Source organism: Schistocerca americana, chromosome 2, assembly GCF_021461395.2.
Source record: "Schistocerca americana isolate TAMUIC-IGC-003095 chromosome 2, iqSchAmer2.1, whole genome shotgun sequence".
In the NCBI taxonomy this organism is placed as follows: Eukaryota; Metazoa; Arthropoda; class Insecta; order Orthoptera; family Acrididae; genus Schistocerca; species Schistocerca americana.
The window spans coordinates 1086126031-1086143429 of record NC_060120.1 but is presented as its reverse complement, the minus strand read 5'-3'; the positions used below and the strand labels follow the sequence as shown (position 1 = coordinate 1086143429).

The 17399-nt window shown below is 42.2% G+C and overlaps 1 non-coding gene and 1 pseudogene across 1 annotated transcript; both read right to left on the bottom strand.

Moving 5' to 3' along the window:
* The window catches only part of LOC124594685, a 187040-nt pseudogene that overhangs the window by 146306 nt on the left and 23335 nt on the right, over positions 1-17399 (bottom strand).
* On the bottom strand, positions 3293-3367 carry Trnas-uga. The gene has a single exon. It is a non-coding gene; the product is annotated as a tRNA-Ser (tRNA).

Sequence of the window (17399 nt, the reverse complement as noted above, 5' to 3'; positions counted from 1 at the left end):
CATACTTAGATACAATTGATGACATCGTGTATGTTGTAGGCTGTGACTATGTCTAGCACAAGTAATAACATGAACTACCACAATGGTCCGTTCGAGTTGTATCGGACAAAGCAATTTCAGGTTGTAAAGGAGAAAACAGATACCCTAAATGCGGATAATTTTTATGGCTTTTTGTTTAAAAGAAATATATGGAGAAGTCAAGACATAAATGGTTTGAAAATAATATGAAGGAAGGAGCAGAAAAAGTCAGACTTCTTGAAATGACAGTCAGCATAGCGAGTGAGAAATATTCGTTTCTAGAAAGGACAGCTTTAGACCAAAGTGGTAAAATCACTACATGCCCATGAAACCAGTTTTAGGAAATAACAACATTTTTTCCAAGTACATTCAATGCTGAACGGAATACAATATTGTACAATCAATAAAATTTTCGAAGAAGACTCTATTCAATAGCTCGCTTATGAGGGTTGAGCACATGAGTATCTTGCTCAACAGTCTTTACAACATGTGCGATAAATATTTTTCTAAAGGTCAGTGTAATGCATTTATTTAGGCCTATTGTGTTCAAAACCTTAACTTAGTAATCTTATTAGGAACTTTTGCTTGTTTGAGTCAACTTTCTCCCGTCATGGTGATTTATTATCAAGACGTGTAACTTTAGTTTAGTTTACTGTCTGTAACCATTTATGGAACAATTAAAAATTTTTTGTAACAAGAATGATATTTTTACCCTTTACAATTTAATGTCTGATATATACTGTTGAAAGTGCAATTTCAATGATTTTTATCTGCGATTTAAGTAATATAATTTAAATTTCTGCTCAGATTTCTTCAGTTATTTTTCAATTTTATAAAAAGCAACTAATAATAGCCTCTAACATTCTGAGAGTGTTGTTCGAGGGTGAGAAACTGAAAAATTATCATGTGAGTGCTATTTAAGGGTGAGAAATTTATAATTTAAAAGCTTGTTTTAAAACGGAATTTGTAGTAAAATATCTAGCCACGAGTGGACGCTCGCGTGAAGTTTTCTCGGCATTGCAACTGAAGTGGAAAAATATCGTATTTCTTTATTTGATGGAAAAAAATGTCAAAAATAGGAAATTCAGGATGGAAACGCTTCTCGAGGAACTGGAACTTTTACTGTTTGTGCAAGCGAATTATCTCACAAAGGTGAAATTTGTGGACGGAGAGGCAGACACGCAGCGTGCCGAGAAGGAATTAGCTTAACAAGTTCGGAAGTGTAAGTGTCATCTTATTCAAAGCATCAACTACAGTCACTTGGAATATGCGAAAGATAAGGTAACCTCTTTCGATTTATGCTTGTCTATGTGCAATACGATTGAGAAAAACGAGTTGCTAGTCAACTTTCGTTGAGGAAACAGTTGTTAAATGCAACAAATGATATGCTAGCTAATCACTTTCTTAAATTTGATAAATTGATTCAAGAATTACGTTCGACGGGAGCTACTGTCGAAGAAACCGACAACGTACGCCAACTACTTTTAACGATGGTTGCAGAATACAGCGTAGTGGCCAATGCAATCGAAACGCTCTCAATGAAAGACTTGACACTGAGCTTCGTGAAAAACAGATTACTGGATGAACAGTCGAAGCAGAAGGGACTCGTCGGGAAAAAGAATAATGAAGATACACCCCCTCCAACAGCGTCTCAGACCAAACGGTATCAGAAACGAGATTCGTCAGACGCCAGTAAAACAAGAAATCAGCAAGGAACTTCAGAGAACTTATTCAACTTTATTTGTCATGGTTGTGGAAAGCCTGGTCCCAAAAAGGCTAACTGCAGATATAAGTTACCGAACAAGACCTGAGGAACCAGCAATTCAGTGGTCATACCTAACGTCACAGAGGAAAATGATTTTGTTTTGCAGCATCGAGTGAAGTTCAGTTAGTGAACAACGTAAATTGAATCTTGGACTCTGAAGCAACGGAACACTTGATCAACAGTAAGATGCCTCTCATTAATTTAAAGAAGTCAGAACAACCAATTAAAGTAGCTAAGTCAGACATTTTTCTTGAGGCTAAAGTAAAAGGGGAAATGAAAGTCACTAGTGCTGCAAAGTGAAAGGAAATTCAGGTAACGATCAAATATGTTTTATCTGTGCCTAATGTTAATTATAATTTGTTTTCAGTTAGAAAACTGGAAATGAATGGTTTTAGTATCTCGTTTGAAAAAGATCAAGGTTTAATTAAAATGGGAAAAGAAATCATTCCATTCCAAATAGGAATAGTTCTCAAGTACATATTTTAACTTTTTTGAAACATGTTGCCTTATCATCTGCTTCGACTCAAACTAATGTGGAACTGTGGCACCGCAGATTAGGCCATTTGAGTTACGATGGGTTTGAACGCCTTCAGCCACAAGGTGACTGTATGGAACTGGACACGGAACGATGTTCAGATTGCGTCGAATCAAAACAATCACAGCTGCCACACAGTCACACTAGAGATGGTCCACAGTGACCTGCGTCTGCCCATCTCGCCAAATCGCTCGACAGTAACAAGTATGTGCTCACGTTCGTCGACGATTTTACGGGTTTCACAGTGGCACTGGAATCGAAGTCGGAGGTAACTCGCTATCTGAAGACGTTTCACGCCATGGCTACAGCTCATTTCAACTTCAAGATCAGCCGACTGCGGTGTGACAATGGTCGTGAATACATGTCTAACGAGTTGAAGAACAAGGAATACAGTCTGACTTTACAATCAGATACACTCCTCGACAAAATGGTGCCTCGCAGCGAATGAACAGAACTCTTATTGAGAAAGCTCGCTGTTTGATACTTCAGTGTAAATTAAGTAAGACGTTCTGATCAGAAGTGCGTACTGCTTTATATCTACTAAACAGAAGTCCTACTGCGGTTTGGAAGGGAAAGGTTCCTGCAGATTTGTGGTACAACAAGAAACCTAACTTGAGCAACCTGATAGTATTTGGATGTATTGCTTATCTACTGGTGCCAAAGGAATTGAAAACAGGGAAGACTGACAGCAAATCTTTGCATTGCTACCTCACTGGCTACTGTCCTAACGACTACAGACTCTGGTGTCCAGAGTAAGGAAAAACAGTCAGAGGAAGGAACATTGTTTTCTGCGAAGGAAGATTTGACTATGTACATATACCAGTACCTCGTCTGCACAGGAATCATCAGAGAAGGGACACAGAGACGATAACGGAGGTGAACTCACCGAAGACGATGTTAAATGAAAGAATTCCCCTACCAGAACTGACCAGTGACGAAGAGGAAGCTGAAACTTCCTGGCAGGTTAAAACTGTGTGCCGGACCGAGACTCGAACTCAGCACCTTTGCCTTTCAAGGGCAAGTGCTCTACCAACTGAGCTACCCAAGCACGACTCACGCGCTGTCTGCCAGGAAGATTCATATCAGTGTACACTCCTCTGCAGAGTGAAAATCTCATTCTGGAAACATCCCCCAAGCTGTGGCTAAGCCATGTCTCCGCAATACCCTTTCTTTCAGGAGTGCTAGTTCTGCAAGGGTCGCAGGAGAGCTTCTGTAAGGTTTGGAAGGTAGGAGACGAGGTACTGTTAGAAGTAAAGCTGTGAGGACGGGGCGTGAGTAGTGCTTGGGTAGCTCAGTCGGTAGAGCACTTGCCTGTAAAAGGCAAAGGTCCCGAGTTCGAGTCTCGGTCCGGCGCACAGTTTTAATCTGCCAGGAAGTTTCATATCAGTGCACACTCTTCTGAAGAGTGAAAATCTCATTCTGAAAGTGAACCTGTTCCAAATTATACCAGGATGAAGAACCCTTCCAAATACCTAGATGATTATGCTGTTCTTGCACTGAACGCTGAATCTTTTTTCGATGATGTACCGAAAACCTACAAGGAGATTGTAACTCGCCAAGATAAGGAATATTGGATGAAATTGACTCTATAAAAGAAAACAACACTTGGTTCTTTCTTAAATTACCTCCTGCAAGGAAGGCCATCGGCAGTAAGTGGATATTAAAATTGAAGGACAAGGATGGAAATATCACAAATCACAACCCTAGACTTGTGGGTAAAGGATGTTCACATACAAATGGATCTGACTACGAGGAAACACGTGCACCAGTGGCTCAACTTGCAACTATTAGAGTAATGCTAGTTATTGCAATCCAACAAGGAATGGTTCTGGAACAATTAGAAGTTGCCAATACTTTTCTTCGTATTTTTCTTCAGAAGGAAATATACGTGGATACTCCTGAAGGAAATTTGCAAATTTTGGAAATTGGTGGTAAGGTCTTATGAGACCAAAGTGCTGAGGTCATCAGTATTGGGACAAGGGGGATTCTACCCCAAAGTACCATTATTGAAGATGGCGGCCATGACGTCATCAACTGACGTCAGTTGATGACATCATCCAAGATGGCGTCCATGATGTCAGTTGTTGACATCATCCAAGATGGCGATCGTGATGTTACCGAACCCCAAGGGTGATTCTACCCCAAAGTACCGTTATCCAAGATGGCGAGAAAGTGCCACGCCCCTCTGCCACACACCCCCCCCCCCTGGCGGGAGTTCAAATTAAAACAGAGTAATGCATGACACCTCTACTAACCTAAGAAAATCGCGGTAAGATAGGTCACTTGGGCTACCTCCACTAACCCAAGTCACCTGACCGCCACCTGTTCCTAGGAAATGGCGCCAAGTTTGAATTTTGGTGGTAAAGAAATGTCAATTTGCGTATCTCTACTAAGCTAAGAAAATGGCTCGAAAGAAAGGACACTTGGACTAACCTAAGTCACTCGACCTCCAACTCCTCCTAGGGATTTGTAGGAAAAGGACTCGACCAGTGCTGGGCTGGTGGAGAGAGGAAGGAGTGTACTTTATTTATTTTGGAGCAATTTATTTAGGGATGGAGTATACTTATTAGACTGATACAAAGCACACTCTGACATGCTTGGGGTCACGTCACACAGCCTAAAGACATGCGAACCACTAAAAAACTATGCAAACATGCTTACTATTTGTCAACTGTATAAATCATGCACTACTCTTTATTTAAACAATTAGAGGCCACATCACCATCCAGCGTATTCGCCATAAGGTCCAGAGCCCGACTGACATAGTACACAGTACCACCACCGTAGGGCACTGTCGACTGTTCCATGATGCAATCCAAGATGGCAGCCATGATGTCAGCTGATGACACAAGTACCATTATCCAAGATGGCGACAAACAGTGTGTTCATCACGAGGTCAGAACCTAGTACACAGTACTACCACCAGAGAGCGCTGTCGTCCGTTTGGTGATGTAATCCAAGATGGTGGGGGGAAATGGCGGGAAAACGACTCTGCTTGTGCTGGACATACGTTTTTATTTTGCAGGCAGTGTCTCCACCACGAGATCTAGATTCCAACTGAGCTAGTACACAATACTGCCACAAGAGGGTGCTGTCATCCCTCCTGTGAAGTGATCCAAGATGGTGGTCTGGAGGGGGAAATGGTGCGAAAATGACTCAGCCTGTGGTGGGCTGCTGGACAGAGTAAGGAAGGAGTGTACTTTATTTATTTTGGAACAATTTATTTAAGGATGGCGTATATTTATTACACTGATGTGCAGACCGAAATCAACTCATAAAATGTCCACATAGCACAGCCTACAGACCTGCTCGCAAAATAATACAACAGACAAGCAAATGACATACACAGACACAGTCCGCCACCCCCATCCAGTATATCAAACAGGAGGCTACCTGCAGCCCTGCGAGTTGACGCGGCCATCAGCTGTCACATGAGACGGTGACATCCCTTTCATACTTGATACCTGATAAATTCCTCTCGATATATGTGCTCACCTAGGCACCTTCGCTGATGCATCTGGGCAGGAGTGCAGACGCTCCAGGGGCATGCACACCGTCACAGCTGCAAGCCGCCACCGGACGCAGGTGAAAGTTGTTTCTATTTTCGAGTAGACAGTCAGTGTTATAATGAAGTAACATAACTCCGAGGCACACTCACGCCAGTTTCATATGTGAGACGCCTCTGGGCAGCACATGTCTTTATTGTTGATGACAGAGTAGCACAGAGCACATTGTTCCTAGTGCGACATGAGAGACACATCTAACCCTGCTTAACTGCCCAGTGTGACAGACGCAACACCATGAAGTGCACACACATAGCTACAAACCTTTGCAAGCCCATCTAAGAAGGTTCTCAATCTTATACTGATGTCACATAACTATGTAAAAAATAAGAACCGATTCACCCTCGCGGTAATTGTATAGCGTCTGAGAAACAGTCAACATTCGCTGTCTTGATGTCGCAGGTTGAATGCACGGAAATTCTTGCCTCAACAGAACCTGTTTATAAAAACAGCGCAGAATAACGTCGAATGCAGTCTTCCTCGCAGACCTAAATTGGTACCCAGTCCATCACGTGTTACCCTTCCTGCTTTCAACACACATAAACGTTCAGTGCACTGTGTAGAGGCACCTACATCCCAGCACAAAGGATGTGAATAAATCGAGCATTGTGATTGGTTCTTATCGAATTTACCTGCCGAATTACTGTTGCTGCTAGTATCAAAGCACCGTCCGCCTTTTTTCCTTCTGCAGATGAGACTTTCGGCAGTTATTTTACCCAAATCGCCATTTGCACTGACAATTAAATCTTACAAACTACCACACATATCGTCAAATACGGAAAGACTGTTACTCATTTACACTGCTGTCCCACCGAGGACAGGAGCTTGACTATTAGAATGTGAAACCAACCTGCGACCGATCAATATATCACCGTGTACCCTACATAATGTCGAATATGGAGAAACTCCTACTCAATTACACTGCTCTTCATCCGAGGACTGGAGTGTGAATATTAGTGTGTGAAACTGATCTCCAACCCAGCAATATGTCACCACATACTGCATTGATGTAGTAAACATACAATTCGTACCCTGCACCAAACAAAATCATCCCTTTAACATCATTTGTACATATACCGTGAAGACGGACAGTACCGTATATACTCCTAACAGCACTAGATATTTTTCTGCAGCCGATGATCACAGGTCATTCACCCCCAGCGTGTGACCAGAGCACACTCGGCGGACTGAAGTCGCTCTCAGAGCCGTTCTACAAATTCGGGCTCATATCCCCTCGGCACAAACACGTTACTGTTTCTGCTCCAAACCTGCTTTTTGCTTGTTCGCTTTTCTACACACATCTCTAGACTCCGGTATTACAAGAACAAACGTATTTTCGCATGGATCGCCACAATATTATACCATTTTCGCAATACTTCTCGATATCAAGCACTACGCAGCATCCTACCGATAGCTAGCGCAACATAATTCCCGAGATATAGACTGGAAATTATTTCTCTGCAAACCCCAAACTTCAGCGAGGTGGAGCATGCTCTGAACCACTGACTAACTAGAAACTTGTCACGTATGTGAAGACATTTACTCAGCAATTCGAAACAAATAGAGGAAATTGATATTTGCACTCTCGATTACCGATGTCGGGGATATAGTAGATTCCAAATCATCCCTATAATTTACAAGGTTAACTAAAGTGTTCCTCAGGTCTAGAGAACCGGCAAACATGTCTTCCACACACCACACTTGTCTTCTCTCAATTAAATAAAGGCACGAAATGTGCAGGAGCAGTCAACCAAACAAATTACATTGGAGGGCATAATGATTCAGCGCAAACGCACCTCTGTATTTAATCTTCTTAAATTTCCATGCAATCACGAAAGCTATCCAACACATACTAGGTAATAGTTCGCTATTCAGTCGTCTAGAGGCCAACACGGTTAATTCATCTACATTCCTACACTCCAACAGGCGTCTCCAGTCTGACAGCTCCTACCGTTAACGGGAAACCTGAATCACCCGCGCACACGTCACTGGAGCTACAGGCTGAGCATACACAGGTAGAATGTTTATCCTAAGAAATCGGTCACATATATATCTTAGCCCTGTACTTACAACTAAATGTTACGATTCGTCTCACTTGAACGACATTCGACAATGAGTGAAGTATCAAAAATACATTCTGTTAATGTCTGTGGCTCTCGAAATTGAAATATCGTTATCACTCTTATGATTTGACATACGTTTCACATGCTATCACAGGATACCATGTCAAATCCATACCTTCCTTACGACTGGACATAGTCATTTCCTTTGCACTAACACATACTTTATAAGCCTGATGCTCAATGTGAACCTATCATGCACCCCCTACTACTAATTGTAATAGTTCGTCAATTACTGATTGCTGGCGATACGAAATAATACTGAGAGAAAATCAGTCATGGGTGACTGGAATTCGATAGTAGGAAAAGGGAGAGAAGGTAACGTAGTAGGTGAATATGGATTGGGGCTAAGAAATGAAAGAGGAAGCCGCCTGGTAGAATTTTGCACAGAGCACAACTTAATCATAGCTAACACTTGGTTCAAGAATCATAAAAGAAGGCTGTATACATGGAAGAAGCCTGGAGATACTGACAGGTTTCAGATAGATTATCGAATGGTAAGACAGATATTTAGGAACCAGGTTTTAAATTGTAAGACATTTCCAGGGGCAGATGTGGGCTCTGACCACAATCTATTGGTTATAACCTGTAGATTAAAACTGAAGAAACTGCAGAAAGGTGGGAATTTAAGGAGATGGGACCTGGACAAACTGAAAGAACCAGAGGTTTTACAGAGTTTCAGGGAGAGCATAAGGGAACAATTGACAGGAATGGGGAAAAGAAATACAGTAGAAGAAGAATGGGTAGCTTTGAGGGATGAAGTAGTGAAGGCAGCAGAGGATCAAGTAGGTAAAAAGACGAGAGCTAGTAGAAATCCTTGGGTAACAGAAGATGTATTGAATTTAATTGATGAAAGGAGAAAATACAAAAATGCAGTAAATGAAGCAGGCAAAAAGGAATACAAACATCTCAAAAATGAGATCGACAGGAAGTGGAAAATGGCTACACAGGGATGGCTAGAGGACAAATGTAAGGATGTAGAGGCTTATCTCCCTAGGGGTAAGATAGATACTGCCTACAGAAAAATTAAAGAGACCTTTGGAGATGACAACCACTTGTATGAACATCAAGAGCTCAGATGGAAACCCAGTTCTAAGCAAAGAAGGGAAAGCGGAAAGGTGGAAGGAGTATATAGAAGGTCTATACAAGGGCGATGTACTTGAGGACAATATTATGGAAATGGATCAGGATGTAGATGAAATGGGAGATACGATACTGCGTGAAGAGTTTGACAGAGCACTGAAAGACCTGAGTCGAAACAAGGCCCCCGGAGTAGACAACATTCCATTAAAACTACTGACGGCCTTGGGAGAGCCAGTCCTGACAAAACTCTATCATCTGGTGAGCAAGATGTATGAGACGGGCGAAATACCCTCAGACTTCAAGAAGAATATAATAATTCCAATCCCAAAGAAAGCAGGTGTTGACAGATGTGAAAATTACCGAACAATCAGTTTAATAAGTCACAGCTGCAAAATACTAACGCGAATTCTTTACAGAAGAATGGGAAAACTAGTAGAAGCCGACCTCGGGAATGATCAGTTTGGATTCCGTAGAAATGTTGGAACACGTGAGGCAATACTGACCCTACGACTCATCTTACAAGCTAGATTAAGGAAGGGCAAACCTACGTTTCTAGCATTTGTAGACTTAGAGAAAGCTTTTGACAATTTTGACTGGAATACTCTCTTTCAAATTCTGAAGGTGGCAGGGGTAAAATACAGGGAGCGAAAGGCTATTTACAATTTGTACAGAAACCAGATGGCACTTATAAGAGTGGAGGGGCATGAAAGGGAAGCAGTGGTTGGGAAGGGAGTGAGACAGGGTTGTAGTCTATCCCCGATGTTATTCAATCTGTATATTGAGCAAGCAGTGAAGGAAACAACAGAAAAATTCGGAGTAGGTATTAAAATCCATGGAGAAGAAATAAAAACTTTGAGGTTTGCCGATGACATTGTAATTGTATCAGAGACAGCAAAGGACTTGGAAGAGCAGTTGAACGGAATGGATAGTGTCTTGAAAGGAGGATATAAGATGAACATCAACAAAAGCAAAACGAGGATAATGGAATGTAGTCGAATTAAGTCGGGTGATGCTGAGGGAATTAAATTAGGAAATGAGACACTTAAAGTAGTAAAGGAGTTTTGCTATTTGGGGAGCAAAATAACTGATGATGGTCGAAGTAGAGAGGATATAAAATGTAGACTTGCAATGGCAAGGAAAGCGTTTCTGAAGAAGAGAAATTTGTTAACATCGAGTATAGATTTAAGTGTCAGGAAGTCATTTCTGAAAGTATTTGTATGGAGTGTAGCCATGTATGGAAGTGAAACATGGACGATAAATAGTTTGGACAAGAAGAGAATAGAAGCTTTTGAAATGTGGTGCTACAGAGGACTGCTGAAGATTAGATGGGTAGATCACATAACTAATGAGGAAGTATTGAATGGGATTGGGGAGAAGAGAAGTTTGTGGCACAACTTGACTAGAAGAGGGGATCGGTTGGTGGGACATGTTCTGAGTCATCAAGGGATCACCAATTTAGTATTGGAGGGCAGCGTGGAGGATAAAAATCGTAGAGGGAGACCAAGAGATGAATATAGTAAGCAGATTCAGAAGGATGTAGGTTGCGGTAGGTACCGGGAGATGAAGAGGCTTGTACAGGATAGAGTAGCATGGAGAGCTGCATCAAATCAGTCTCAGGACTGAAGACCACAACAACAACAACAACAACAGTCTTTCAGAGGTTGTTGTGAGCGGTCGTGACTACGGCCGTGTTAAAATGGAGCGACAAGGTTCTAAGCCTGAAAGCTCATACTGTCAAAAAACAGAAAAAATTGTTATTTCTGCCTATGAATAAATTGCAACTTGACAGTTAGAGAGTGCTTTTTTAAATCTGTTTAAAAAAAAGGAAAGGGTTTTTAGGAATAAAATTTCCATTTATTGAAAGAAATTTGCTTTCATCAGTTACCCACTGGCAACTACTTCCACGCTCACATAGTGTGATTAAATGTGTTAATGTTCTTGATGAATCGCTAGTAAATAAAATAAATTCTTTAAGAAAAGAGTTTGAAAGTAAATCGACGGTTCACTGGGACTCTCATATCTCGCAACGAGTCACCTCCCTCGAACCTGTCTGCTATATATAAAATTACAACCTGGTTTTCGTCAGTCCCTATGCATCATGCAACTGCTCCCATTTCTACAGCTTTGCGCATGTGATCGTTCCATTGTAAGTTGGAATTGAGCAGAAGTCGGAGAAAACCATATGCACCACCTTCTGCAACCCATGTAGAAACAGAGCGACCTGAGTTAGTGCGACAGCAGCATGTTTTGACCATTCAATGGGAATGCGCGCATTGTGGTGCGTCCCCAAACTACATAGGAGTACTCCAGATCCGCATCCATTCAAATCTATCAGCCCAACATGCTATCGTCGTTATTCTCTCCCCCCAAACAGAGAAAAATTAAGAACTATAGAAGCACCACTAACTTCATCCGATACAGAACTCACCTAGGCACCATTGCTCACGCGATGACACAAAGCAGCGGTGGGGTTCCAGCGCGCACACGGAGATTTCGCAATGCTTCCCAGAATAGCGCAGCCTGCAGCCTTCCGAGCATTCCTAACGGTATACCCCGTCCCTCACCGAATTTACACCTCAAACTGCTGCTGCTACTGCCGCCTGTGTTGCACTATCCTATTAAATATACAGTCACTGCAGAAGCCACTTTAAAGTTTCATCACCTATACTCTAGGCGAATGATCGTATCCCACAGACTATACCAAGTCCAAGTCGCAAAAGACGCTTCCTCTTGCCCTGCTTGGTTGTTTGAAACACTGTTTTCTAACACACTTTTGTACAATGCCAAACATTTCGTTTTTCTGTCACAACTTCGAGGCCTATGCCAGGTTCTAAACTGACATTAAGAAGTTCTGATCCACGGCGTTTCGGAGGAAACTTGACGTTGCACAGTGTAAATCATGTTCTTACGGTGGATACCATAAACGCCACACATCGGCTGATTTTAAATAAAAGACATTTACAACATAGAAAAACCGGAAGAGTTTGCTCACGTTGTGTAGAGTCTCCAAACTACAGTATGATGGTGATTCTCGAGCTCTACATTTAGACTCGTCTCTCACACTGATGGAATAGCTGATAACTCTACGTTCCGCTTCGACTGATTCCCCATATTGCAGTCATGTACGCGATCACCGTTTCGGTGCTATCCATCCTAGAAGGTATAGCCCAGCCGCCAAAACTCTCTCCCCAACTCAAACCAGCGATGTCAGTCAGTCATTATGTGGTAACCAAAAGCATACCAGTGGATGTGTGGGATGGAAAAGACAACATCGATGTACTCTAATAATAAATATCACAGTGCTAGCAGTTTTACACTAATTTCAACACAACCATTGATGTGACACCATGTTTCCCAATTTCAGTATCATAGCTAAAACACCCCTTCTCCACTTTGCAAGTATCACTGCGAACATGGATAGATGACTGTGCACTACGTCCACTCATTGTTAGTTCCCGAGCACAAACATCATCAAACTATATCAGACAACGCTCTACATATTTCTAACACCCTGAGCATAGTGCATAATTTATGCTGATGAGAGTCACAGAGCATTCTCGCCGTGTTAGGGTAAAATTAGATGGTGAAAGACCCTCTCGCACTGTCATTGACCAGCCCACCCTGCAGAACCGCTACCGATTTAATCTGCATCCGACCAGAAATAGGCTGCTAACTTCCGTGTCTCGCGAATGAATGGAGCTTACCGTGTCCTCGCCCATCCAACTGCACAAGATTTCTCGAGATATGCCCGTGTTGAGGAGCTTAGCACGCCTTATCGATGTATGGTAATAGATTTCAAAGTGTCGTGATGTAACAGCAGATGGTTAAGAAGAACAAGAAACGAATGATTTTTATGCGCGATGGAGCAACAGATGGATGGAGTTCGACGCATTTTTACTTAAATCAATCAACTCTAAATTATTGTTCTAGACTCTAAGATCGGTACCTGGTAGGTATTGGTAAGAGAGAACATAAACACACGCACTCCTAAGGCTAAAACGTTCTGCACTTAAAACAGGCTATAATGTTAGATCGCCTGCGCTTCTGACCTATCAGTCATATGGAATGTAGCGCTGTTAACATTCCAATGTAAGAAATATATTTCAAGAGTATTACATACATCCTTCTTCCTGGTTTCTCTATGATAAACTACGGTATCGATCTGTAAAACAAGAAAAATACCTCCTAAAACCACTGGCTATGCGTGATACGTGCACAATATAACTTTCCAGAGATGTATAGTGTCCACTGTTCATATCCGATCACAGTTCAGAAATTATACGATGCCTGGATCAGGCCTATATAAAATGATCGTTAGTAGCGGGGCATACTTCCTACAAGAAACCAGATAAAGGCATAACAGCAGCGTCTGACATGTGAAAATTACAAGTCATTCCATCACTAACAACGTAAACAGCACATCTGTCAGGAAAATGTGTACCCAGGGATTGCAATGCCTCACAAGCATCTAAAGCATCTATCGCTAACTTAGTTATGATGATGAAGTCTCGATTTTACACCCAAGATGCGACGAGGGGGGGGGGGGGGGTACTTCATTTAGAGGACTGTGTCAGTAGTGGGGCAAGGAAAGCGTCGCGCCACGTTCCATTGTTGCCAAATTTATTCAAGATGGCTGCGATGACGTGATCCAAGATGGCGGCATGTAGACTTGGTAACAGAGCTTACGTCATCCAAGATGGCGGCTTTTGGTGGGAAAATAGGCCAATTGTGCTACGTCTACTAACCTAACCACCAGAAAACATGGCTGGAATTTTGAATTTTGGTGGGAAAATAAGTCAATTGGGCTACATACACTAACCTAACCCTTGAGAAAAAATGGAGGGAAGTTTGAAGTTTGGCGGGAAAATAGGTAAATTGTGCTATGTCCACTAACCTAAGCCTCCAGAAGAAAAAAATGGCGGGAAGTTTGAATTCCGAAAGGGTAATGCATGCAAAACCTTACTTGTCTTTATTATTATTCAATAGTATTCATTATCATTTATTATTATTCATTATCATTTATTATTATTCATTATCATTTATTATTATTTATTATTATTATTTATTATTATTGACCTGCCTCCACTAGAAAATTTCCTCCAAATTCAAATTCCAGCACGATAATGGCTGCAAAATCGTTCTTCTCTTTATTATTGTTCACTATCATTCATCACTTATTATTATTATTTATTGTTATTATTGGCCTACCTCCACTAGAAAATTGCCCCAAATTCAAATTCCAACACGATAATGTCTCGAAAACCGTACTTCAATTTTTTATTGTTTATTATCATTTATTATTATTATTTATTCAAGATGTCCGATTTTCTCGGCCAGAAAGCCATTTGCATTACATCCATAGCAAAAATCTATCACAAGTTCAAATCCCAACACCATAATCGATCACACGTACGAGCTTCCGCGGTCACTTACCCATTTTCACTGGTGACCTATCAGAATCGCATCAAATAATAAAGTGCACTTATAGTAAGCTAGGTCACGTCCTTTGATTTTGCAGGGGAAAGGGACTGAAGTCTTTACTTCAAGCAGTGCGGTTATCACTTGTTCTCCAACACAATCAGTACACATCTTCGATATCCCAGTGCAGTCGTCACGACGTCCACGCTACAACTGAATTAGTTGAGATCGTCGCCGCACCTGCCCCCTCTCCAAGGCGCCACGGTAGCCGAGTGAGCGGTGGCACAGGCCCGGCGCCACGGGTGAGGCGGCTCTGGCCCCCCGGCCAGCGCGTGCTGTGGCCTGCGGCGGTGCACTGGGGGCTGCCCGCGCTACCCGCTGGACCGGCGATCGCTCCCACGTCGTAAACATGTTTCCGCTGGACACGCTGGAACTTGGCGAGTTTGGCGTCACAATGGTCCCTTGTCTGTTCACCACGTATATTCGTCGCCTCTGCACGTTTCCTGCAAAAATTATTTGCCTCGGAGCTGAATCACACAATGGTCGGCCGTTCCACAAAGAACGCCCTACCACACTTTTGGCGCGAAAGTTGTTTTCCTGGGCACGTTCAAACCCGTCGATGCCGACCGTTCACCACCCACCCGACAACGTCGTGCTACACTTTTGGCGCCAAAGTTTGCTCAACAGTTTAATCCGCCATGACTGAACAAGAGCACGTTTGCTCACCGCAAGACCTCTCGCTAAGTCAATTCACTCTCTCTCGCGCCGCGCTGCCGCCTCGCTCACGTCCGACTGCTTACGTCACACACCCTCGATCGCCCCCTCCATACACACGATGGACGTAGTCTTCTGTAAATATGCTAACACCCACATCGCGCATCTAACCTATCAATCACCTAAGTACTTAATTCCATTTCAATTTTAATCATATCAAATAATTCAATTTACAATTTCGTATACGTTTGCGAAGGTGTTCAACTACCTACATTAAAATACGTTTAGAGGACCAGACCACAACCTCTTCCTAAGAACCCTCACCGAGTTTGAATTCTGTCAGTAAAAGAAAACGTCGCTTGCGCTTTCGCTGCCAACCTAAGAAAATTGTGCGTAAAGAAAGGGCACTTTTACTAACCTCATCCATCTGACCACCACATCCTCCTACCATCAGGCGCCAAGTGTGCAATCTGCCAGTAGAGAAACCTCACTCGGGTCTTCACTACCGACGTAAGAAAATTGCTGTAAATGAAGCCCGCCGCAGCCATCACTTCCTAGGGGGTGGATGTTAAAAGCACTGCGCTAGGCTGATGGAAGGAGGAAAGAGTATACTTTACTTATTTGGAAGCAATTTATTTAGGGATGGAGTATATATACCACAGAACACACGCTCTGACGTGCCCCCACAGCATACAGACCTGCAAACTACTCCTCCATAACTCATGTATAATGCTCTACACAAACGCTTGCTAATTCTAAACCGTGCAAAAATTCACTGAACAGCCTACAGACATGTGAAGCACACCTAAATAATTCAAGACATTCACGCCCATAGAACGGAACAAATATTAATTTCTCTAAAAAATAATCCATCTAAAATACCATCCTCCCTAATCGCAAACTGTTCAAAATCATACACATGTCTTTATTTAAACAACTAGACATAGACAGCACCAGCACCCTCTGTATTCGCCACTCAGTCCATTGTCCATCTTACTTAGTACACAGGACAACCCCTCTGACATCGGAATATGTGAATAGTTTGACATATCTTTTTGAAACTTTTGCATCTCATAGGTTTTCATATGTAAGGCTGACCTAAGGCAGGTTCTGATTTTCAGTAGTGCACAACACTTGGCAACACAACCACACCCATCAAGATATTCGTTCCAATCCGGGCCTGTAACTCCTCAAATACACTATTCAACTCACGTGTATCGCTGCTACCTCAGTAGACATACACTGTAACACGAACCCAACGAGAAAAAATTGTCTACCTTCCTGATTCTGCTCGGTTCGATGTCATCGTTTTCTTACACTCCTCTTGTTGCTGCATGCTTGACTCCATGTACAAATTGTCGCCTGCGAACCAGAAGATAAGCAAGTACGTCCTCATTTTCACCGCATTTCGGTGTATATTAGGGTAGTTTATACGTATGCGCTAATCAGTTTTCGCATTTCTTTCTATTTTATGTCAGATCCATCCATGCAACCGCGACACAACCTATCGTTCTGTGTTCTAAAACTGCACCTAAATGTACCCCAGGCGTATTCAGTCACCTCCACATTAGGAGAGCGCCTGCTCTGTTTTCTGTATGTCTGTGTACAAGCGCACCTTGCGGACGGCTCCCATGACCGGCGGTAGACTCGAGTTAACGTTCGAGTGTGGATCCGCCTCGAGTTATATCCGGAGCGGTGTTCAGATTCAGATCCACAATATGCCACGCACGGGGTAGTGTTTGAAGGTGGATCCGTCTCGCACAAGGTAGGAAGCTGTATTCGAATGCAGATCCACAGTATACAGTTAGCGTTCGAGTGTGGATCTGGTGCATACTGTATATCTTGTAACGTTCCCTGGCAAACTCACGCTATTAATGAACAAGAGTTTATTTGTACTATATACGCCGCTCTGAGCAAGTTGTATATACCGTAATTACTGAACAAAAAATATTATTGAATTTTGTGTAAAAGACATTTGTTATTATCGTAATATTTTTTGTAGTAATATTCTCTCTGTATTTAGGATAGTAATTTTTCTATATTTGTTATGTGATTGTGAAATGTGTCAGTATCTGCGATAACAGAGATGTGAAATTTAGCCAGAGCAGAATAATATTGTCAAATTACAAAGAAATGTTAGTAGTCAGCAGTAGTATAAAAGAATCATGTACAGCGTATTCTTT